The sequence below is a fragment of the Lagenorhynchus albirostris genome, chromosome 6, assembly GCF_949774975.1.
Source record: "Lagenorhynchus albirostris chromosome 6, mLagAlb1.1, whole genome shotgun sequence".
In the NCBI taxonomy this organism is placed as follows: Eukaryota; Metazoa; Chordata; class Mammalia; order Artiodactyla; family Delphinidae; genus Lagenorhynchus; species Lagenorhynchus albirostris.
The window spans coordinates 40243818-40268887 of NC_083100.1; positions in this window are offsets into that span (position 1 = coordinate 40243818).

The window sequence follows — 25070 nt, forward strand, 5'->3', positions numbered from 1 at the left end:
TAAAGCTGGTTTAGTGGTGCTGAGCTCTTTTGTCTTTTACTTCTCTGTAAAACTCTATATCTGTTCTTCAAATCTGAATCATGGCCTTGCTGAGTAACATACTCTTGGTTATATGGGTTATTTGTTGTTGTTGTTGTTTTTAATCATTTTGAATATATTGTACCACTCCCTTTTAGCCTGCAAAGTTTCAGCTTGTAATCGTTTGCGAGTTCCTTTATACATAAATAGTTGTTTTCACTTGCTTCTTCTAAGATTCTCTCTTTATCTTTAATTTTTGCCATTTTAATTACAATATCTTGGTGTGAACCTCTTTGAGTTCATTTTGTTTGGAACTTTCCGTGCTTCCTGGATCTGGATATCTGTTCCCCTTTCCAGGTTAGGAAAGCTTTCAGCTATTATTTCTTCAAATAAATTCTCTGCCCATTTCTCTCTGTCTTCTCCTTCTGGGACTCCTATAATGTGAATGTTGGTACACCTGATGTTGTTTCAGAGATATCTTAAAGTATCCACATTTTTTAAGTTTTTTTTTTTTCTCTTTTTTGTTTAGCTTAGGTGATTTCCACTACTCTGTCTTCCAGTTCATTGATCTCTTCCTTCCTTTGAGTTAATTTTTCATTTCAGTTATTGTATTCTTCAGCTATGTTTGCTTCTTCTTTACATTTCTAACTCTTTGTTAAACTTCTCACCATGTTCATCCATTCCTTTGCTGAGTTTGTTGAACATCCTTAGAGTCATTACCTTGAACTCTATTGGGTAGACTGCTTATCTCCTCCTCGCTTAGTTTTTCTTCTGGGCTTTTGTCTTGCCCCTTCATCTCCTCACTTTGCCTAGTTCTGTGTGTTTATTTCTATATATTAGGTAGTTTGGTTACGTTTCCTGATCTTGGAGAAATAACTTTATGTAAGGGATGCCGTGAGAGGCCCAGCAATACACCCCACCCCCGTTACCAGAGCTGTATGCTTTAGGTGTGCCCCTTTTGTGGGTTCAGTGGGCCTTTCCTGTGTGGCAGGGCTGACTACTGTGAGTATGCTAGTAGGTAGGGCTGGCCTCTGGCCTGGTTGGCTGTGAGGCCCTGCCTTGTGCAGTGGCTTTCAGCCTGCCTTTTTGTGGTGCTGGGTCCTGGCATGACAGGATGTGGACCCCTGGGGTGCCTGGGACTGATACTGATCATTTGTTTCCTGAGATATAAGGAAGGGGAAGGAGACATGGGTGCTTAAAGACCGATTGATAGATGTGAGCAATCAACTTAGAAATACTGAATAGCTATGGACTAGATACCAGAGATGATTTGGGAGGAAAACCCTGAAGAATATAATGACATAGATGAAGTTTTCCTTTGTTGAGGAAGATTCTTAGTCCATACGTGTACTTTAGGTACATTTTATTGTGCCCCTCCTTTCTCTTTGTTATCTTTGAATGCTTCCTCTTTATTATTGCAAAAGAAAAGTCTCAGAGAGATTTAAAAATTATTGAGCATTTTATTACATTGAAGCAGATAATAAAAAAATGTTTGAGGCTGTCAGGCATTAGAAAAGTCTTGGAGGCATCTTTCCTGCCTTTACCAATGGTTATTTTATTATTTTGATCATTTTCTTAAATCCTTAAAATGTGTAGTTAAGTCATGAGATCAGTTGAAGACAACTCATATCCATAATCCACAGGAATAGCCAGCAAGAAGGAGGATCTGATTCTAAATATGGGAGCATGAGTGTGTGTGTGTGTGTGTGTGTAACATATTTCTCTATAAAATTTGTCTAAGGTGAGTTGATAGAATCCCTCCCAATGAAACAGAAATCATTCTTGGTATTTTCCAGAAAGAATTCATTTCACAGTTGCACAAAGGTAGAAGCATATTTTGACAAAAACCATTAGAGAACGTACTTACACTTCTGGAACTTACGACAGTCATTGTAACAATTTATGTCAAACAGGTATAGAAATAGTTAAAATAACAGGGAGATAATGAATTCTATGAATGAAGCTAAGGTCAAATACACATTCTGTGCACAAATACTCTGTATAGATCTTTTGTCACTCATGAATGAGTAAACATTAGGACAGGTTGATCCTTCAAACAATACTGAGGAACAAAAAAAGAACAGTGGGAAAGAAAACACCAACTCAATTAATATTCAGAAAAACAGAAAATTGTTGACACATTAGTCAAAAGATGAAAAAAGAAAACCTTTTAGAAGACATGTCTGACATTCCTAGCACAACCATATAATTTATTACATCAAGTGACACATTTGAGAAGCAAAAGGGGCCTTATCAGTAATTACACCAGGACAACATCCAGAAACCAAAACTGTACTGGGCAAACCGATACGTATGGTCACCCTAACAATAGAATATAAGAAAATGTGTATGTATGTAACACAAACAGACAAGATGATGGAATAAGAAAAGAAGAATAAGTAGTAAAAATAAGAAGCTAAGATTTTCTAAAAGGATGGAGTGAGATAGAAAAGAATTGCAAAGAATCTTTAGTGGTAACTGTAGTGTAGGGGAGAGAAAAGTTCCAACCCTCTTAGGGTCCCTGGTTGGGTTTGAAAATTAAACTGAGAAAGACAGATTAACAAGAGAAAAGTATTCAAATTTATTTAATGTCAGTTTTACATGACATTGGAGGCTTCATAAAGAAATAAAGACCCAAAGAAAGAGACTTGTATATTTTCATGCCAGAGTTGATCAAGAGTGGGCAGTTGTGGAGAAATATGATAAGTTAAGGAGTGTGAGATAATTGTAATGAGCTGGGGGAACTTAGCAAGGCCTGTTTGTTGGGTTTCTTCTTGGTGTCCCTTTGTTTTAGGAGATAAGGATGCTTTTGTCCTTTGGGTAGTTGGAGGGCACCTCTCACATGAGGATTTTATGCCCTGCTTCAGAGAAGAAGCGCTAGGGCGTAGGAGGTCAGAGTGATCTTCCTGCTTCTGCCATTTCCCCAAACTCCTTCAGCTTAAAATATTCAGTATATGAAGGTGCTGTATTTTGGCGTAGCATGTCCTGAACCCCATAAACTGAAGTCTCTACAGGAGAGGTTAAGAGCAAAAGTGACATTGATAAAAACGGATTCAGTGTTATGGAGTAAAAATCTGAATAATATTCCCAGAATGCTGATCAGAGGGAGCAAGTAATGATGGTACGTTATCTGAGGAATGTGGAGAAATGATAACGAAGAGTAAACCTTAGTTATTCATGAGAAAGAAACAGGAATGTGGATAAAAACATTAATTCAAAAGTACTTAAAGAAAACTTCCTGCAGAAAAGAAACGAATTTGAGTATGAAAAGTGAAAGGGCTTCTCTGGGGTGCAAGGAAGATTAAAAGAGATTCATAACAATTCAAATTCTGTCTTTCCTTATCTGATTATTAAAGGGATGGAAAAAGTATTATACAATTTTTGGATGGCATTTTAAAACTAAAACATAAAACAAAAATGAGAAAAAAAAGAACTCACTTAAGAAGTAAAAATATTAAGCTGGCCTCCAGATTCTCAGCATCACTAACACTCAGATAAGAATGAAGCAAGGGCTTCCCTGGTGGCGCAGTGGTTGAGAGTCCGCCTGCCGATGCAGGGGACACGGGTTCGTGCCCCGGTCCGGGAAGATCCCACATGCCTCGGAGCGGCTGGGCCCGTGGGTCATGGCCGCTGAGCCTGCGCGTCCGGAGCCTGTGCTCTGCAACGGGAGAGGCCACAACAGTGAGAGGCCCACGTACCGCAAAAAAAAAAAAAAAAAAGAATGAAGCAAAAGAAAAATGAATGTGAAGAGGAAAAGTTTTATCCAAATATTAATAAAAGGATACTTTATTATTCAAAGACTCAGAAAATATACTTTTATATGACTCTTAAAATGTCACTTCAGTATGTATCTTGGCTTCTCTTGTAATGAATCACAAATCAGAGCTAAAGATAGGGAAAATTCCATATCCATCATGTGCAAAAAGCTGTGGTGGAAGCAAAGATAAAGACAAAGACGTTGCTTTTGAGGTATTTTATGCTCTATCCAGAGCAAGCTATATGTAGTCAATTAACGACAAAAACAGCACTATAGTAAGTGACATAATTGTGTGACTTAGAATGTGGCAATGTGTAATGCCTAATGTAGGGAGCAGGAAAGTCTCTACTGAGTTAATGGCAGATATGCTGGACCCTAAAATTTTTTTTTCAAGTTTAAAAAGTTGGAGAGGTTATTCTGAAGAAAGAATATAAGAAGAAAATGTGCAAAAACTTGTGGGAGGCTCAGGAAAAGCACTAAACCTTTAAATATACAAAAGAGTAAATTGTTATATGAAATAATTTAGAATCATGTAATGGTGGCATTGAATGCTATTCTTTTTTGTTAGCAATGGGGAGCCAGTGGATAAATCTGATGAAAGTGTTAATGATACATTGAGAAATTAGCTGTTAGAAAACTGGCAGCTCTGTTGACAATTTATTGCAGATCTCTAGAGAAGAGATCATAAAAAAACTGAACTAAAGCACTCCCAAAGGAAATAAAAAGAGTAGAATATATTGAAAAAGGATGATAGAGGCACAATTGACAAGACTTCGTGATTCATTAGTTGTAGAGATGAATGACCATGACATTTATATTGGGAATGTGCTATCAGTAAATAAAGTAAGTAGCTAAAACTTAGGCAGATACAATTCAAAGAGCTTTATCAACATCATCCCAATTAATCTTCACAGAAACTAAGAATAAAGATGTTATTGTTATTATTAGAACTATTTTATAGATGAGGAAACTGAGTTAGAGAGGTTAAGAAGCTTGGTAGAGGTCACATAGAAGGGATACACTGTGGCTTTGAATCCAGGCAGTCTGACTCCAGAGCCTATATTCATCATCACTTCATTCAATAAATTCTCATTTGAAAGAATTTTAAATGACCAAGCTAATTTCAAATCAAAGTAATATGCAAGTAGGATATGTGAATCAGGTATACATCAGGGCTCATTAGCAGTCTCAGAGCTTATGGTGCAATATGGGTGAAATTAGTATACATATGATATTTGGATTATGTAAATACATAATGCTATCCAGAAGACAATACTATTTAGGCAGAGTGTGAATATCAGATTGAAGTGATGCCAATCTCTTCAGTTAATTTTCAATGCACCTTAAAGTAATGATGGTATTTTTAGATCGCTATTTAGACTTTCCAAATTTGTAAAATGTTTATTTTAGAAAAGATTAGGTAATAAATGGTTGTTTAGAGGAAAATTTTTCTGTGAAATGAATAATTTAACATCTTACTATTGAGGAGATCCTCCATGAGATATGAAGGCAGTACTTAGACTTTATCAATATTATCTTACTAGTCCTTCTGTCACCTGCAGCTAGGAGTTCTATGTCATAATAGCTTATAGAATATAACCTATTTGCTACATAAGAATAACAAATTGACTCTAAAATATGTATATCTAGCTAGCTAGCTATCACACATGCTTTTATTATTGCTTATAATTTAGAAAATCATACTCATTAAGTGCATTTTTACGTTAATATTCACTAAAAGACTCTTGCTGCATATTTGTACCCTTAGTGAACATGGAGTGTAGTGGAGGTTACTGAGAAAGGAGCAAAAAATAGTGCCGGATTCTTGGTTATGGGCTGCACTTTGAGATCCATGCCTAAAAAGTTTTGATTGTAGTGGTGGAGTTGCCTGGGGTGGAGGATCAGGGGAAAGAGAGCAGTTTTTTTTTTCCAAAACATACCCTACTTATTTAATCCACTCTCCAGCCCTCTTTTATTTCAAATAATGTTAATTAGAGTTCAACGTTAACATGTTATGATATCAATTCACGGATCCTTAAATTAAAAGAAATATTGAGGTTCTTTTGAAGTTTTAAATTATAACTATGTTTTGTATGCATTGATGATTTCTCATTTCACCCATCACATTAAGATAATTCTACAGAGATTCTGAGTAGGGAAAAACACATCATGCAGAAAATAAAATAGGACATGTTAACTTAAAAAATTAAAAAGCACATTTTTAAGGCACCTAAAATTTTTCTTATTTGATAAAATGTGATATTTTAGCACTACAAAGCATAAAAGCAATATTAAAGTGGAGGAAATAAATAATACCTGAATCCAAAACAAAATAACATTTGTTCTGATTGATATCACAGAAACGTAATTTTAGTGGAGATCTCACTTGATCATATACTGCAAGAAAGAATAGAATTCTTGTTTTAATCAACTGATAAAATGTGTCCAGAAATTATATGCTCTACTGGAGAATTGGAAAGCTAACCTAGGCAGAATTGGAAAGAAGCTAACTTTCTACTCTAAATTTATGCTTCGAATTATATTCTGTTTGTAATTATATACTTTTTTCCCCTCATTTAATTTGACTTTAATTTCTACCTATGTTAGAAGGACACGCTTCTATTGAGATAAGGACTTTCACTGTTACTGTCTGCAGAAGAGATGTTTGGGTGGGGACAGCAAATGTATTGCAGTGGATAATATACTGCTTGTTAGAACCTATCTAAAACAAATATCTCTGATAGCTGAAACCTCTTAAAGGCAGGTGGCAGAAAATTAGCAGATCATTTTCTTCTTATAGTAAAGTTTGATGATAAATGTCCTTTGTGCAGAGGTACTGAGGCTAAAATAGCCTTGAACTTTAAAGTGTCAAGGTGAATAATGCTTATGTGATAAAAGTTAAAATAGTTCTATAGCACACTAGTTAATTAGGAGATGGACGAGACTAATTTTATAAGTTACTGTGGTAGGAATTAAATTTACCATTGCCCTACACTCCCTTTAGTGGCTTTGGTTTACAGCTAATTCCTGACCCTTTGGTAACTGGTGTTCCATTGTTGTAAAGCCTTATAATCACTGTTAAATGTTAACTGACAAAGACTTAAAATGTAATCTTTAAATTGGAGTTTACATGCTTAAGAGCCATTTTGAAAGCCAAAATATTATGGTTCTAAGAATTGATCATGCTGGAATTTAGATCCTAAAAAACAGGAAGGAGATAAGAAATCCTGTGGGCTCTGGCTCTGCATTTGTGTTTTGTTAAAGAAAGATAATTTTTATTTATGCCAATGACAACTATATTTAACCATTAGAGTGCCAGGTTGATAGTCTTATGAGTTAATGCTATTACCTTATAGAATACAGTTTTGTTGAATTATTTTTTTTATTTTTTCTCCTCCTATTATCTCTACATTTTTGTCAGTAAATTATAGTGTATGACTATTTATACAGAGGAGATCATGCATAAAATATAATTGCAGTTATTAAATAATATTTTCCTCGTATACTTTTCTCAGTCATTTTAAATGGCAAAAAATTTTGCTCAAAACTTTAACATTCAAAGAAAGTATTTAAAATACAAGAAAGGAGTAAAGCAACACATATTATTAGATTTATACATTATAGATAAAAGTACAAAGATTATTTTACAAACATATTTTACATATAAAGATAAAACTTTAGATTCAAGTAAAGCATTTTGGTATTTATTAAAAGTGGACCTCCCAGCTAAAATGAAGTATCGATAATAGGGACTGAATTTAACCTTCTACCTAAAACAAATGAGTAGAACAACAACAACAATAAAACTAATGAAGTGATTCCTATGATACTATAGCTTATAGCTTCGAGAAAATTTTAGCCAGTGACACAAGAAGGGAGAAAGCAGACAGAGCCTGGTGGACTCACTGAATTGAGGAGACAGAGTTGAGAGTCTAGGGAGACTAAAGCAGCTACAGTTCATAAGACAGAGTACTGGAAAGGAGAGTGTTGCTCAAAACTATAATTCTGGAGATGTGCAGAAGGTTCCCCTGGACAATTCAGTTGAGTACTGATCAGCATGTGCATGTGAGAAAACTACTCAAGGATGGGGAAAGATCAATCTCAAAGGTTTAGAGGTAACATTCCTAGTGTTCACTGAGGGCTGAGAATAAAGTTTGTTTCCACAGACAGACTGGAAATGGGCCATTTTTCAGAGTGCAGAGTCTCAGAAAAAAAGTCTCAGTCTTAGAGAAAAATGAGCTTTAGACTGAGTACTGTTCCAGTTCTATCGAACAAATCTTAAAAACAAGGATGCTCCCTTCCACCCTTGCCACCAAATTGTTTCCATCTGCATGCCAGAAAAAATATCTCAAGTATATTTATAGAAAAACATAAATACCCTGCACCAAAGAAGCTAAAATTCATGTCTGTGCAATTGTTTATTTCCAGGGAGGTTCTTAACTTACTTATTGCAGGTCATCTAGTCTGGTGAAACTTCGTTTATTCCCTATTTGTTTCTATAAATAAACGTGAAGAATCAAAATACATAGTATATTTTGTCTAGAGTATTACAGTAAGTCCCCTACATACTAACCTTCAAGTTGAGAACTTTCAAAGATGAGAACGTGCGTTTGCACGTCCAATCACGTAAGTTAGTTCACGTGTTAGTTCTGGCGTACATTGTCACGTGTGTGCATCTTCTACAAGTGGTTGTGCTTTTGTGTACTTTACTACACAGTACTGTATAGAGTACAGTAGTACAGTATCTTTATTTCAAGCCCAGGATGTCGGGAAGCAAGCGTAAAAGCAGTGGTCATGTAGCTGGAACTGCTAAGAAGCACCAAGCACCAAGAAAGGACAAAGAGAGATAAGGGGAAGAAGAAGTCACTGAAGAACCAAAGAGGTACGCGGGCCTCTCACTGTTGTGGCCTCTCCCGTTGCGGAGCACAGGCTCCGGATGCGCAGGCTCAGCGGCCATGGCTCACGGGCCCAGCCGCTCTGCGGGATGTGGGATCTTCGCGGCACCAGGGCACGAACCCGTGTCCCCTGCATCAGCAGGCTGACTCTCAACCACTGCGCCACCAGGGAAGCCTCAAGGGGATTTTCTTTATTTGAGGAGGCACTGTTAGTTTTTGAGGCACAGGACCTGAACGTAGATCGACAGCAAATGTGGTACAGCTAAGAATAAAGAATTAGAGGGAAATGCCCAAAAAGAAAAAAAAAAAAAAAAATGCTTGTGCCTGAGGCCCTGAAGACAGTAGAATTTAAAAATGAGTACAAGTGATTCTACCCCAAAAGTAACCTGCTTTAAAAAAAAAAAAGTATGTAAGAAAGTGATTTTTATAGTTAATTAGCTTCCTTAGTAGCTAATTAACTATAAAAGAAAATAGATGAATTAATAGGTAATTAACTAAAAAGGTAAAAGGAAGCAATTTAGGGAGAACAAAAGTAAAAGCTATGCTATGGCTAATTGTCTCTCCAAAGCCACATTAAAGGCAAGAAGACAGTGGAATAATATCTTGGTAGTGCCCTGAGAAATAGAATTCTCTACCCAAATAATTGCTCCTTTGAAGATTAAGGCATGATAAATATAGTTTCACAAAATGATATACAGAATGCACCACACAAAGACCTTCCCTCAAAGAGCTAGATGAAGATATTCTTTATGACAAATGAAGTTGGACCCAAAAGACTGTAGTGTGATGAAAGAAGCAATGGCGAATAAGTCAGTAAGCAAGAACACTAAATGAAAATTAACTGAAATAATAATAATGAGTGCTGGGATGGGAATGGGATTGGTATAACGAAATGTGGTTTATTTATTTCCTATTTGTGCTGTAACAAATTACTACAAACTCAGTAGCTTAAAAGAACACAAATTCATTATAGTTCTGGAGTTCAAAAATATGAATTAGGTATCATTGGGCTAAACTCCAGGTATCAGTAGGGCTGCATTTCTTCTGGAGGTTCCAGAAGAAGATTCTTAAAGAGACTGCCTATGCTTCTTGGTTCCTGCCTTCCCTCCCAAAATCTCATCACTCTGACCTCTTGTTCAATCGACACCTACTTGTCTCACTCTCCTACCTTGCTCTTTCACTCATAAGGACCCTTGTGATACATTTTTAATCACATCTGCAAGGTCCTTTTTGCCATGTAAGGTAACATATTCATAGGTTCTAGGAATTACTGTGTGAACATACTTGGACATTGCGGGGAGAGGCATTATTCTACTTACTGCAGTAAATATTAAAATCCAAACAACAAAAGTAAAATGGGAGAGAGCAAAATGAGCTAAAATGTCTTGAAATCTTTGCTTATATTCCTTGAGAAGAGAATAGAGATATGAATTAATTTTAAACATTGGTAAATCAAGTTTGTTAAGAAGTATGCATGTTAAAATGCAATGTATATCATAAAAACCAGTGGAAGGAATAAAGGGATTTTAAAAATTGATTAAGCCAGTTCAAAAAGGAAAGAAAGAATACTAAAGAAATTAATGTAAAAAAGATGATAAGTTTGAAAAATGTCATTAGTAAAAGACAAAATCAGTATTTGGACAGATATATTTAGATAAAATTAAAAATAAAATGGTACATGTCTATAAATGCTTATCGACAGACAAATGGATAAAGATGTGGTACATATATACAGTGGAATATTACTCAGCCATAAAAAGGAACAAAATTGGGTCATTTGTAGAGACGTGGATGGACCTAGAGATTGTCATACAGAGTGAAGTAAGTCAGAAAGAGAAAAACAAATACCGTATATTAATGCATATATGTGGAATCTAGAAAAATGGTACAGATTACCTGGTTTGCAGGGCAGAAATAGAGACACAGAAGTAGAGAACAAATGTATGGACACCAAGGGGGGGAAAGTGGGCCGGGGAGTGGTGGGATGAATTGGGAGATTGGGATTGACATGTATATACTAATATGTATAAAATAGATAACTAAATAAGAACCTGCTGTATTAAAACAAATAAAATTAAATTTTAAAAAATGGTACCTGTCTAAAACATAAGGGTACTGAAAGTTTAAAAAATAAAATTAGTGAAAATTGAAAAATAAAATTATGGTAAAAGATGCAGCCTGTAGGTTCTAAAAAAGAAAACAAAAAGCTGGTGTAGCTGGATTAGTAGTTCAAAACCAGAGTCAGTTTTGCACCCCATGAGACAATTGGTAATGTCTGGAGTTATTTTTGTTTGTCACAAATTTTCTATGTGTGTGTGTGAGGGGGAATCTTCTTATAAGTCTTAGAAGTCTTTATAAGTCTTAAAAGCAAGGAGTATTAAGTACTCCAATCTTCTTCTGCTTCTTCAAAATTATTTTTGCTAAGTAAACAACCAACAAAATACTTTCAGCCAATAACTGTGGAATACTATTCTTTTTAAATTAAACTCAGTGCACAAATACATATATATTCTGAACCATATAGAATATATTCTCTGAGTTCATATAGAATATATTCTCTTACCAAAACAGAATGTAATAAAAAATAACTGGTCATGAAAAATATTCAGTATTTGGAAAGTAGACAATCTTTTTAAAAACCAGTTATTTTACTGTTTATTTCATCCTAAATGACCATTGGGAAGTAAAAAAAAAAAGTGTGAAACAAAATCAGATTGTAACTTTGAATTCAAACTTGAGTGTTGAAGAGTCTGTCTCTCTCCTTAAAGCACATGTTAATAGCATTTCTCTAGACTTTTGCATTGAGACAAAGTAGGCTATTCTGATAACCATAGATGATCAATCCCATTGCACCTGGTCTCCACTACTAACAATTTCAAACAGCAGGAATAATTATCCTCCTCAGGAAGGATCAGAGGAATCAGCTTCCACCTTTCCTCTAGCTCCTCAGTCACTGTCTATTTCCATTCCATAACTTTCATGTAGATTTGAAATTGGAGCATTTGCATTTTGGCAGATGCCTGATTGACTTGTGTGGTCTTGAGTTATTTGCCATGGGTAGAATATTCATCTTGCTATTTCCTTTCTAACAGACTAGCTTTGATAGAATCTTAACTCATTTGAAATAACTCACTGAAGGCTGCAAGAAGAATCTAAAAATATTCCAAAAGTTGAGCAGTTTTCTTCCAAGTCCTCCCAAACCGCAAACTCAAAAAACACAAAGTCTGAGAAATAACAGGCAATAGTTTAGTCATCTGCATCACTGCCAGATTTAGGGTAGGACTTTGCATCAATTTTGAACAGTTATGCTTAGGTGACTCCATAGTTCTTTCACCCAGATAACTCACGTTTGAGTTATGTTTACATTTGGTTGTGTACGTTCATGTTAAGTCTTCTTTGAATCCATTACATTCTAGTCCACAGTTTGAGTGTAACCCATGTCATTTGGTGGATAATGGTGTCCTCACTGCAGAGGGAACTCCAGCTAGGACTTGTAGCCCAGGGCAAGCTGCTTGTGCCTTCAGTTTCTGTGATGAGCTGATGAGGCAGAGAGGGTGGGAATGGGGATGGCAGCAGTCAAGAGAAGAGAAGTAGAGGGCAACTGCTCTGGGAATAAATTTAAAAGCCTTCCTGCTGGGATTAAGGATGTTCTAAAGATAAGCAGCCGAATGTGTTTATAAAGGCACTTACTGAGTGAGCTGGCAGCTGCATTTGGTCAAGCAGTTAGAAGCCAAATCCTGAAATAAAGGCTGTATAAAGTAAGGGATGGAATTAGGAGTTTCTGATCCTGGGGAGCAGATGAATTTCTCTTTCACCTCTTTCACACACTGTAAAGGAAATGGGGAAATATTCTTTTACTTTGAGGCAGAAAGTTCATGGGGCTATTCACCTTCACTTGCAGTATTGTTAAGAGATCTTAACAATAAGGGTGCTTAGATTTTCATGCCAGAAAGATGATCATACCCACCAGAGAGCAATCCAAGGCTCTTTTAGGCTTGGCTGCCTAAACCACTTCTTAGGTAACTATTTTATAAAGTGCTAATTTACAAATATTTTCTCATATAAAAATTGGGTGGTTGTTACTAATTATCCCATCACTTAACTGACACCTGGGCAGGAAATGATGGCTTGGGTGGTTGATTCTGCATTGGAGAAAGTATGAAGGAAGATATAAGTGCTATAATTGGAGATCTTTTGCAAATAATTTTGACAATTTCTGAACTCTACATTTTTCCTAGATTCTGATGTATACTGTGGGCATATGTAATTGGCAGCTTACGTATTTAAGTTTATTGAGAGATCAGCATTAATATCTTGTCAAAATGTAAAGAAGGCTTTTGCACATTCTGCTGCAAAAATACTCAGAGACTGAATACACAAATGGCCAATGGCCAGAGCATATATGCAAATAGAACTCTAACCTGCAACCAGCTCAGGAAACCAATCTCTTTTCTACAGTAACAAACCCAGGAAGCCAGCCTGCTATAAAGCCAGAGTTGTAGGAAGTCATGCTACTATCTCTACCTTAACAATACTGGAAACCAAGCACTGTCCTCAGCAACAACTGGCCCCAAATTGCCAGAAATTAATTAATAACTGACAGCCTCCTTATTTTTGTCCCTGCTTCTAACTTTGGACCAACTAGAGAAAGCCAAAGATGCCCGCCTAACCAATCACACAAGATGCCCCACCTCTAATTTGCATGCTTACAGTTTCTCCCTATCCGCTGTCTCCTATCAGGGCAGACAGGAAGCCTTCCTTTTTCTCCACTATAAAGCTTTCCCACTACTCTGCCTGCCTTTGAGTCTCTGCCAAAATGCAAATGGTAGTGGCTGACATCCTTGCTATAGCATGCTCTTAATAAATAGCCTGTGCTTGTTCTCATTTGGTTGGCCTTCATTTATTTCCACAGTGGGATATCAGAGGACCACTTTAGAGCAGTTTTACAAAGTGAACATAAAATCTCTTTAAGGTAGTGATGAGGCTTCTGCATTCTCACTCTGCTTCTTCTTCAGTTTGACGGACTTACTCTTCATTCAGCATCAAGGAACATGTTTCCTCTTTTTGTAAACTTCCATTTATTAACCTTTTATTTCAAACTGTAGGTATGTGCTGATACCTGCATCTTTAATTCATTCTTTGGATTTGTCAAATCTACTGTTTATCTCAATTTATTTAGTGTTTCATGTGTTTATTTTAATAATTATAGCTTTCATGTTTTTAAAATTGTGAATTGGTTCTGTCATATTCACTTGTACTTAATTCTCGTGTGCAGAGATTCCTTATCTGTTTAATAGATTTAGGTTTTAATTTCATAGATACTCTTATCTACTCTATGCATTTGAGGATTTTAAACTATGATTTTAAAGCACTTTCAGTTTGCTGTATAATTTCTATTTCTTTGGGCATAAATTCTTCCATCTTTCAGGTTTATTTAATGAGTTTATTACCATTAGTTTTCTTTATACGTGTGTAAATGGGATTTGAAGGAGTTTTCATTTTCTTTCATCCCTTTTCTCCCTTTTCTGTTTTGTGGTTCCATGATTATCTCATCCAGAGACGTCCAGATTTCAGAGACAGTATTATATCAGCAGCTCAGACTTTCACTCCATGATGATATTGCCTTCTAATCCCCTCCATCTCACATAAACAACAACATACTTTCCAGTTAATGCTCCATTCCAAGAAAACCCTACGTCAGTAGTTGGTAGTTATTTTCTATATTCATTAATGAGAGGGTGAACAGGATCCTAATTTCAGTCTTCAAATAGGAAAGTTGGTTATACTTCTTCATTTCACATGAAGTGTAATCAGTTTCATTTTCACATAGGAGTAAAATTTTGTGTCTACACTGCTTGCTTTTGGGCTCTGGACCCTTCTGTTACAGCCTTATCTCCTAAGTCACTGCTCAACAATGTGAGTTCCCTATTTTATTTCTGATCCAGAGGGAATTTTTTCTTTGTGTTAGAATGTAGCCATATAGTCTTAATATATTTTAAAATATTTTATTTTTAAATTCTTTTTCTTTGGAGCAGATAAAAGTGATTACAAACTGCATGCCGTATTAATAAGCATTTTTCATCAGCCGTGTTGTTTCCTAGATTACAGTCAGCATGATTTTAGCAGCCCTCTTTCTTCCCCCAGCTTTATTTAGACATACTCGACAAAAATTGTATATATTTAAGACGTACAATGTGATGTTTTGATATATGTATACATTGTGAAATTATTACCGTGATTTAGTTTTAGCAAATCTTTTTTATCATAAGACCATTTCTTTTGACTGGAGAATGATCTCAGAGTAATTTTATTCAGTTAAATATATCTACTTTCTATGTTGTTAGCTGCACAGCTTTCCAGCTGCGAAGTGTTAGCTTGGTTAAGACAATAGGCTTTGAAGTCAGTTCTGGTTTTTAGTCCTGGTGGTACCACGTATTAGCGATCTGTTATTTGACAAGTTAATTAGACCTTTTTCAAGCCTCAGTTTCCTCATGTGTAAAGTGGGAATGACAAAATTATCTATCTTATAGGATTCAGAGAGTTAAATAACAAACGTATAGTACTTAACACAGTGCCTGGCACATAGCAAACACTGGATACACGGTGTTCGGTACCACTTCTACTGCTGTTGCTGTTGTTATTCTCAGGCTGAGACCAAAATGCCTTCATTCCATCTTTTTGTTTTTTGGCAGTTGTGTCTTCAGTTCCCCACCTGCTGGTTTTTTCTTGTATTTTTTGTTTATTAGTTTGGTAATATTAATCTGGTTATGAGATGAATATATTCAAAACTCTATATTTCAAAGTATTTTCTTTTTAAGGAAGAAGGACTAATCATTTAATACGCAATAATTTTTTAAGACAAGGGATATTTATGCATAAACCGAATTATGCTTTAGTCATAGGGAACATACATCATAGAAATAAATATTGGTGTATACATGTCACACAGTTAATATTACATGGAGGGCCACGGTTGGTTTAGAGAATAGTACACACCAAATGCCATATACACAGTGGACTTGTAAATACTCATTTAATAAATGTTATTGCTATAGTCTTCCCTGAGATTTTTATTTTTTTTAATTTGGTGAGCAAAGAGATGAAACATGTAATTACTGGAAAAATATATTCCCAGAGATAGAAAGACAGCAGTAATACAAGTTTAAATCTTGAGTCTTTAAAAACCACACAAAAATTATAACATGACAGGCATATTTGGTTTGCTTTTAGCTATTCAATTGCACAGTTATTGCAGGATTGATGTTTGCATTCTGATTTTATTATAAAAAGTACACATATAATTAAATGCCCTAACACCCTTTATGAAGGACAAATTTTGGTGCCTATGACTGTAATAGTATCCTGTTATTACACAATCTCATGCAGTGCAGTAAAATTGTGTTGTTATAAAAAAACTCTATAAACTAAAACACGCACACATACAGCTATAAACTCTACCTTTAGGTTGAATTTTAATATTGTGCTTTTCAGATTAGCGTTAGGAAGAGATTCTACTAATATTGATATTCTATTTTATTTCCCATTTTAAAAGCAGTCACCGTTTGGTGAGTTTTTCATCTTAAACTGAACTCTGTCATTATTCTGCACTAATAATGATATATTCCTTTACTTTATGAGACCTCACTCAGGGATAAGACAGTACCTTTTCTTAAAAAACTGAAAAAAAGAGACTTCCCTGGTGGCACAGTGGTTAAGACTCCACGCTCCCAATGCAGGGGGTCCGGGTTTGATCCCTAGTCAGGGAACTAGATCCCACATGCATGCAGCAGCTGGGAGTTCATACCACAACTGAGGAGCCCAAGTGCCGCAACTAAGGAGCTGGCAAGCCGCAACTAAGGAGCCTGCCTGCCACAACAAAGACCCGGTGCAACCAAATAAATAAGTAAATATTTTTTTAAAAAACTGAAAAAAATGTATCACTACACTTTCTTATAAATCATACAAACTATATATTTTTGCATTTAGATTTGTAACTGGGAAGAAAGTGCTTTAAGAAACATTTTATAAGTTCTTATGCTTGCTGCTATTAAAGCATACACTTGTCACTATTTAAAAACTTGATTTTAATAGTTGTATTTTTTTAATAGTAAGACACTTTAAGTCAAATTAATCTCAGTTTTAGTGAAGCAATGACCTTTGAGTTTATAGACAACATCTGGAGGAAACAGCTGGATAAAAGATCAGGTGTTTTTTTCAAGTAGAAGTGCAACATGGTATTCCTGTGGTACTGTTTAGAGATTTTTCAATTCTCACATCATGTAGCACACAGTGGTGCTATTAATTAGAAATTGATGGAAAGTCAGAAATAAATCCTTATGTCAAGCAGCATGTCTTACATAGAGGAGATTCGAAAGTCATGCAACTTTCTGAAATTGAAATGTTCAGGGTAACAGCAAGGATAACAGACTCCCTACTGCCAAGTCAATATTTTCCAACTGCTAAATGTTAATTTCTCTAATATCTGGCTTCTCTTTTAAATGCATAACATTAAAATGGACTTTCCTATTCTTAAAAAAATTAGTGATACAAAAAAGGTATTAAATTGTTCAGGTTCCATTGTATACACCTTATAAAATAATTTCAAATATTGCTATTATTGCAAACATACTAGCTACAGAATTAATATCATCATTTTCTCTCACTACAGTGCATTTACCTTTTCCTTGGTCCCTAGTGATGATTATGTTACTGACCGTAACTCATATATGTCATAAACCTCAAACATCATCTTTGGCAGGTAGACTGGACTTTGCCTAGAACATCTAACAGTGTTTTCTTAACACCTGCCCTAATATAGTAGATAGTTTCTAGTGTCAATTTCTTATCTATTTCATTTGTAACATACCTGGCTCTGTCAAGTCTGACTCACCATTAAAAATAATACAGTTCATTGCTACTCAATGTGTAGTCTGTGGACCAGGAAACTGGACATCACCAGAAAGCTTCTTAGAAATGCAGGATCTCAGACCCTAGGCCAGACCTACTGCATCAGAATCTGCAGTTTTGTAAGATGTCTGCGTAATTTGCACGTTAAAAGTTGAGAAACCCTGCGTTGGAGCAATGGTTCTCTACCATGCTGCATATCAACATGCTTGTGTTGCTCTAAATACTCTTACCTGAATCCCATCCCACTGAAATGGAACATTTGGGTAGGGGGAGATCTGGGTGGTAGAGGATGGACTAAGCCTGTGCATTTCTAGCAAGCTCCCAGATGACTTTGATGCAGTGAGAAGCTTAAATTATTTGGTGGATGACATCAGAATCATGTAGGGGTGCCTGTGAAAATGCACATTCCTGGTTCTTTCTCCAGAGATTTGTATTCTTTAAAAATAGGGTAGTTGTTTGAAAATTCCCAATGTATTACCTCACAGTCCACAATTAAACTACAATCTTGTTAAAGCTGTTGTAAAAAATCTGGCCTTTCTTAACCACTTCCCTGGCAATCCAGTGGTTAAGACTCAGCACTTCCATTGCAGGGATCACGTGTTTGATCCCTGGCCAGGGAACTGAGATCCCACATGGCGCGCAGCACGGATCTGACCTTTCAAATAATTAACTAAAAGAAATGCAGTTTTTCTTATATATGGAAGAAAAATAATCTGGGTAACTAGGAAAGGTTTTAGGCATGTTCAGTTAAGGTTGAGCGTCAGTTTTTCGAAGATTCTTCCACCTGTGCCTCTTCCAGCATCACATTCATCCTTGGGTAGATAAATGCCTTTAACTTTCACAGGGATCATTCATATTTTTATTTTACACTGACTAGAGGAAAAGACAGCACTTTTTAGAATTTTTTTTGAAGGGTAAAGAAACTTCTTTCCCAGAAAGTTTCAGCAAATATATCCTTCATGTTTGTTTTTACCCACTGTGACCAAGTCCTTTGCCGATTGGCTTAAGCCTATTGAGGACATCAGGACTGCTAGAGCATGGGGAAAAGGCAAACTCTACCAAAGGAGACCCAGGGTACCCTTGGCAAAAGAGAAATGAAATCTTTGCTGGAGAGGAAATCAGCAGATATTCATTTTATAGTTGTTTTGTTAAATGTATTTTGAAGAGTTATACCTTGTAAATAGCAGTATCTTTGCAAAATACAGTATTTTGGACTCAATTTAAAGTCATAATAACATAGAAATGTGTGTACTCTAGAAAAAATTTACAAACAGAAACTATTTATAATTGATAATTAATAAATAATTCTTAAAAATAAAATGTTTTCACTAAAAGTCCTGAATGTCATATCTATCCCTAATTGGTATACAGCCAAATAAAAGGTAATTGTTTCTCAAAATTTTGTTAATTTTCATGCAATGAAACTTATTTTGCTTCTTTCAGTATACATTTAAATTCTAGCCACAGACTCAATTTCAGCATGTGAAATTTTATAATATGAGTTCTGTGTTACATTTAAGATAATCAATCATGTTTCAATGTAATCCACATTGCAAAGGAGACTTTTATTATAAGCATAATTGTTGTAGTATAGTAAAGTGCATTGTTAATGAAGCATGGAAAAGGAATAATTTCAACTAATAGGCTTATACGTCAAATTTCAATTAGGACTATGTTGGAATCCAAAAAGAGATATGAGCATATAAATTTCAACCTTTGACCTTCACCATAAAGAACAAGGTCTAAGAGAGAAATTAAACCATTTTGATGTAGCATACAAATTTGAATAAATTAATGCATCTGAACTCTTTGTCATGAATCTTAGACTGCATATGATTTTTAAAAATTTTATGTACTTGCAATTTATGGCTTTAAACTGTTTACTCCTATTCCATATATTAAAATACTAATGAATTAAAAAAAAACATTCAACAAAAGTTTATTGTGTATCTACTTCTTTAGGCAATGTACCAATATATAGAAGACTGGTCCTTAGTGACCAATGAAATAGATCAGGCTTACTGATATTTTTTTCCTTAAGAAAATGACAATAATCCTTAGTATTATTAAACAGTCAGTGAATTTTCAGTTTTCCTTGATTGATGTATGATTTTTTTGCAGTTGATTTATTTGAATGAGAATACAAATGTTCACACATTGAATTGAACGCGGTTGACCTGTCCTTTAATTCTATCATAATCTATTGATTGCATTTCCCTCCTTACAATGTTTAAATTGATGAACTGGGTTGGTTTCTTTTTTTTTTTTTTTTTTTGTATATTGTGTTTTCCACATTATCAATTGTTTTGATTATATACCTGTAATACCTTTTAAAAATTGTTCCTGGGCTTCCCTGGTGGCGCAGTGGGGGCTTCCCTGGTGGCGCAGTGGTTGAGAGTCCGCCTGCCGATGCAGGGAACACGGGTTCGTGCCCTGGTCCAGGAAGATCCCACATGCCGCAGAGCGGCTGGGCCCGTGAGCCATGGCTGCTGAGCCTGCGCGTCCGGAGCCTGTGCTCCGCAACGGGAGACGCCACAACAGTGAGAGGCCCGCGTACCGCAAAAAAAAAAAAAATACAAAACAAACAAACAAACAAAAAAAATTGTTCCTCCACTCCATATATTTTCTGTAATTAAGTCTAGAGGCTTGTTCTGATTCAAATCTGATAATTTTTGTAAAGAATATTTCATGGGGATTACAAGAGTATACATGATTTTTAAAATGAATGTTTTATTCAGCATTTGAAAGTGAAATGCCTTTAAAATGTGAGAATATACACACACATGTAAACATACATATTTGGGGAATCATCTTCCTCAATGAAGCTATACACAGATATTATTTGACCTATCCCAATTATAATCCTCCATTTCAAAAAAAAGGTTTTAAAATTTTTATTTTATTGTCTTTCTACATTCTGCTTCAGCAAAAACCTCTTCAATATAAGAAATTCTCAAGTTACTCCCTTACATTTAGGAGAACATTTAATTTTTGTTTGAAAGTAGATGTTGCTCCCATCCTTAGTCCTAAAACCTAATCTTTCTCTTCTCCTCAAGTCATTTTTCAGATATAAAAGTATAAAAAGCAATTTATTACATAAGAAATGAGATAAAGGGCATTGAATTTAGGAATTGAGATCGATGACACGTTATATATTCTTCTGAGCTGAGGTAACCAAGGTCAAACAGAAGTAAGATTAAACTGTTATTCCCTCTATTCTCCAAACCTTTTCCAAAAATATATATGGAGAAACTTTAATTCAAATGTCAACTGAGACTTAGTAATTTACCTGAAATGCCCAGATGAAAAAAAAAAAAATCAACAAAGTAATGCAACATGCTATAGGCAATTGATGGAACTACCTCATAACTAAAAGAGCACATGTGGATTAACAGTGAGGTATATATTTGCTTAGTTAGAATTAGAAGCTAAATATCATTTACAACATGCAGTTTTATCTGAAGGTGTGACCAGTACTGAACAGACTTTGTAAATCTTAACAAAGCAGGAAAATATGAGCTATTGTGCATTACTATATTGTTGAAGATACATCTTTAAAATTGCCGTGCCTATGAGTTAACAGTGAAACGTATTATTAAAAAATAAAATCTTTGTTGTTTTAAAGAGAACTCAGGATCCTTTCACTCAATTTCTTTCATTTTTTTTTTTTTTTTTTTTTTGCGGTACGCGGGCCTCTCACTGTTGTGGCCTCTCCCCTTGCGGAGCACAGGCTCTGGACGCGCAGGCCCAGCGGCCATGGCTCACGGGCCTAGCCGCTCCGCGGCATGTGGGATCCTCCCGGACCAGGGCACGAACCCATGTCCCCTGCATCGGCAGGCGGACTCTCAACCACTGCGCCACCAGGGAAGCCCAATTTCTTTCATTTTTAAAGACAAGGGAAATGAAGCCCAAAGAGGCTATGTTTGAGCAGTGTCAGAAAATGAGTTAAAGGAAAGACTGAAGCTTGAACCTAGGTCTCAAGGAGCATCATTATTGTGTTCTTATTTTCTTATGCCACCTCAGTTACTGATTTGATTTTCACTTTCTGGAAAAGCTTCTCTAATATAATACTTCCATTCATTTAGTATATAATCTAGTTTTATGAACACCAGTTAACATATCAATTTTCTAAAATGTATAAAGCCAAACTATTTTTAAAGGGCAGTTTTTTTGTACTTTTCATTCTCTGAACAGAGCCCTTTATTTCACACACTAAACCCAAATGATGTTTACTGTCAATTTTAGGTTAAAAACTCACTAAATACTTTTATTTGGATTTCTGTCCTTGGGAATAACAGGTATAATGCAATAATTGACATGCTAGTGAATAGTTCATTCATCTGCCTTGAGAAATTATTTAATATTTGGTACTCCAACCTTAATATTTTCTAATAAATTTGTTGGTAACTACATCCTCCCTTGCTTACTAAGGGATATTATGAATTTGTACACTATGTTCCTGGTCTCTTTTGATTAGTTTATATAAAAACTTTATGCATACATAAAAAAGCAGAATGGTAAATTGTATCGTGTTGGTCCAATTTCTTCTATATTAGTTTATTCTGTGGTCTTAAATCTACAAATAATCACCTTCTTTATTCTCTATAAATGATACCTAGAATGCAGTGCCAAATACTCTGCCTATGACTCACTGATTTATTTTACAGATGTAGAAAATGTTCACACATTTCACAATGTGTGAAATTCACAATGTTCACATTTCATAATATTTTACTGAAAGGACAACTTGACTTTAAACCATGCAGGTGTACATTGGAAGATGCTATGATAATGGCAGAGTAGGTAGACTTCAGGGAATGTGATCATCTGTATGGTGTTTGTATTTAAGCTATTATTTGATTTGAATTGATGTCTCAAAGTTTGGAATATGATGACTCTTTCAGCAAATTAATGATTTTCAGTGACTGAAAATGCACGTTAAGTCCAAAGTGATCGATAGCTTCTATAAAAAATATTAATGATGCAGTTCACACCTTTATGGCAATTTCCTGAATTATGTTCTGTGGCCTTGAGAGAGTGTTAAATGTTTGTATCTTTTGCTTGTTTCTCTAATCTTGCACACCATTAAAGTTTATTTCAGGAAAGCCATATCCAATAATAAATGTAATTTAAAGTTCAAAATTAAAAATTATGTTTCAAATGGGAACTAAATTTATAAGGTAAGTTCATTGGTATAAAAAAGACATACCATATTCTATTATTCAGATGATTATGCTTATTAGTGCAAAAATCACTTGATGTGTATGATAAGAAGGTTTCTAGCAGATGTCTCTTTGATGTAAGATATAAAACAGTACATATCTCATTAAACAACACATCAAAAGCATAAGAATGCAACCATTAATCTATATTTTATAATTTCCTCATAATAACTCTAAGTAAAACTCATTGAACACAAATGAAAGAGCTGTAGAAGAAGGTGATATTAAAATTCACATGTGGTTCAGTCCTTGTTCCTTTGAATTCTATCAAACATCTGTTGGTCCAAATTGAATATAAAGTATAAAAAACAGTTTAATATTTGAATGATAACTTAGAAACATTTCCAACAGGAAGAATGATCACTTTGATGAGTTCATCAAATATGTACATGTTGTCAAAGAATGCTAGACTCGGATGAGATACTAAGTGCCATCAAACCCAATTCCTACATTTTGCAGATGAGTAAATTGAGGCATGTAGCAATTAACTAATTAATTGCTTTAACTCATACAATTAATCATATTCAAGTCCTGATTAGAATTGAGGTTTTTTAGACAAATATTTCAGAGTTCCTTCTAGTACTCTGCCATGCTCTTAGACTTATACTTTCTATCTCAGAGTATCTTAATTTCTTAGAGTTGAAAAAATGCCTTATGCCAGAGATGTTTGTTATTCAACAGCATAAACAGAAACCTGGGGCAGGTGTAATATATGAAGTACAGAAATAAGTATCATTAGGGTTGAGAGCCTCTTTATTTGATTAATGCCTACTGACCTTTACTATTCCTCAGCTACATCAGACATAACCTTCGTGAACATGCTCTAACACTGGTGGGGTTTTTTTGTTTTTGTTGTTTTGCGGTACGTGGGCCTCTCACTGTTGTGGCCTCTCCCGTTGCGGAGCACAGGCTCCGGACGCGCAGGCTCAGCGGCCATGGCGCATGGGCCCAGCCGCTCTGCGGCATGTGGGATCTTCCCGGACCGGGGCACGCAGACTCTCAACCACTGTGCCACCAGGGAAGCCCAACACTGGTGTTTTTTATCTCAGTCATTATTACCCTCATTCTTACCAGAAGCCTGAGCATCTTCCTTCACACTATGCTACATATCTCTCAAATCTATCTACATTTTTTCTCCCTAACTCTATTACTTGTGCTGTTACCATCACCATCCTTCTCCTCACATAGGGACCATTCCATATACTGTTCCCTATGTCCAGAGCTCTTTTGATTTTTTTCAACATCTACCTAACTCTGGGGCCTGTTTCCTGACATCTGAGACCAGACTAGTTTCCTTCCATGGCATGCCACAGTGACTTTCCCAAATCGTTCACCCAGCATTTTATCACATGAGCCTGAGTTTGACAGCATATTTACCTGCTTCAACCAATGTATACTCCTTGGGAGCAGGAGTTGTACCCAACTCACTGCTGTATCTCCAACATCTAGAACTGTGTCTAGCTTATTGTAGGCGCGCGCGCGCACACACACACACACACACACACACACACACACACAACTTTTTGAACAAATGCAATAATTAAATCATATTTTAGGAAGAAATCTTTGATTACTTATTTTAAATTCCCAACTTTCTCTAAAATGTATCTGTCATTTTCCAAAGAGAATAACAGATTCTAAGATTTTAATAAGGTTTAGTCTATTTATTGTGTTATAGTGGAATGGATTGCTTTTCTGTATTACTGAGATGAGCTCACTCTCTAGAAAACCATACTTGATGATGAATAATTGTCCCATCTTTTCCTGCAAATTATAATGTGGCTTTTTTGGTCTCTTCTATCCTGCTGGCTCAGTAATGGCTATTTAGAATTAACTTGGGGTCATCTTCAGTGCAGAAATAACCAATGAACAATCATTTTGCTCGCTAAAAGAGTGTCCATGCAAATATCTTTATTTTATTAAAAATATCTGGGCTGCAATTACCTGTAAATATAATTACTATTATGAAATTTAAACATTCATATGATATCAAGATATAAACAAAAACATTACAGAGAGAAATAATAGCAACAAAATTAATTATCTGCCCATTACATTTACCTTCAAGGCCTTGAAATCATGCTAACATATGTAAACTGTAATATAACTTTATATGAGACAAGTAAATCAAATAATAAAAAAAGTTTATCAAATGCTCTTACTCTCATTCTTACCAAACACTATTTTATTTTATTTTTGCTGTTGTTAATAATGATTTAATCTCTATTTAGAAAGAGGCAATACACAATTTATATAGCAAGATTTAAAGAA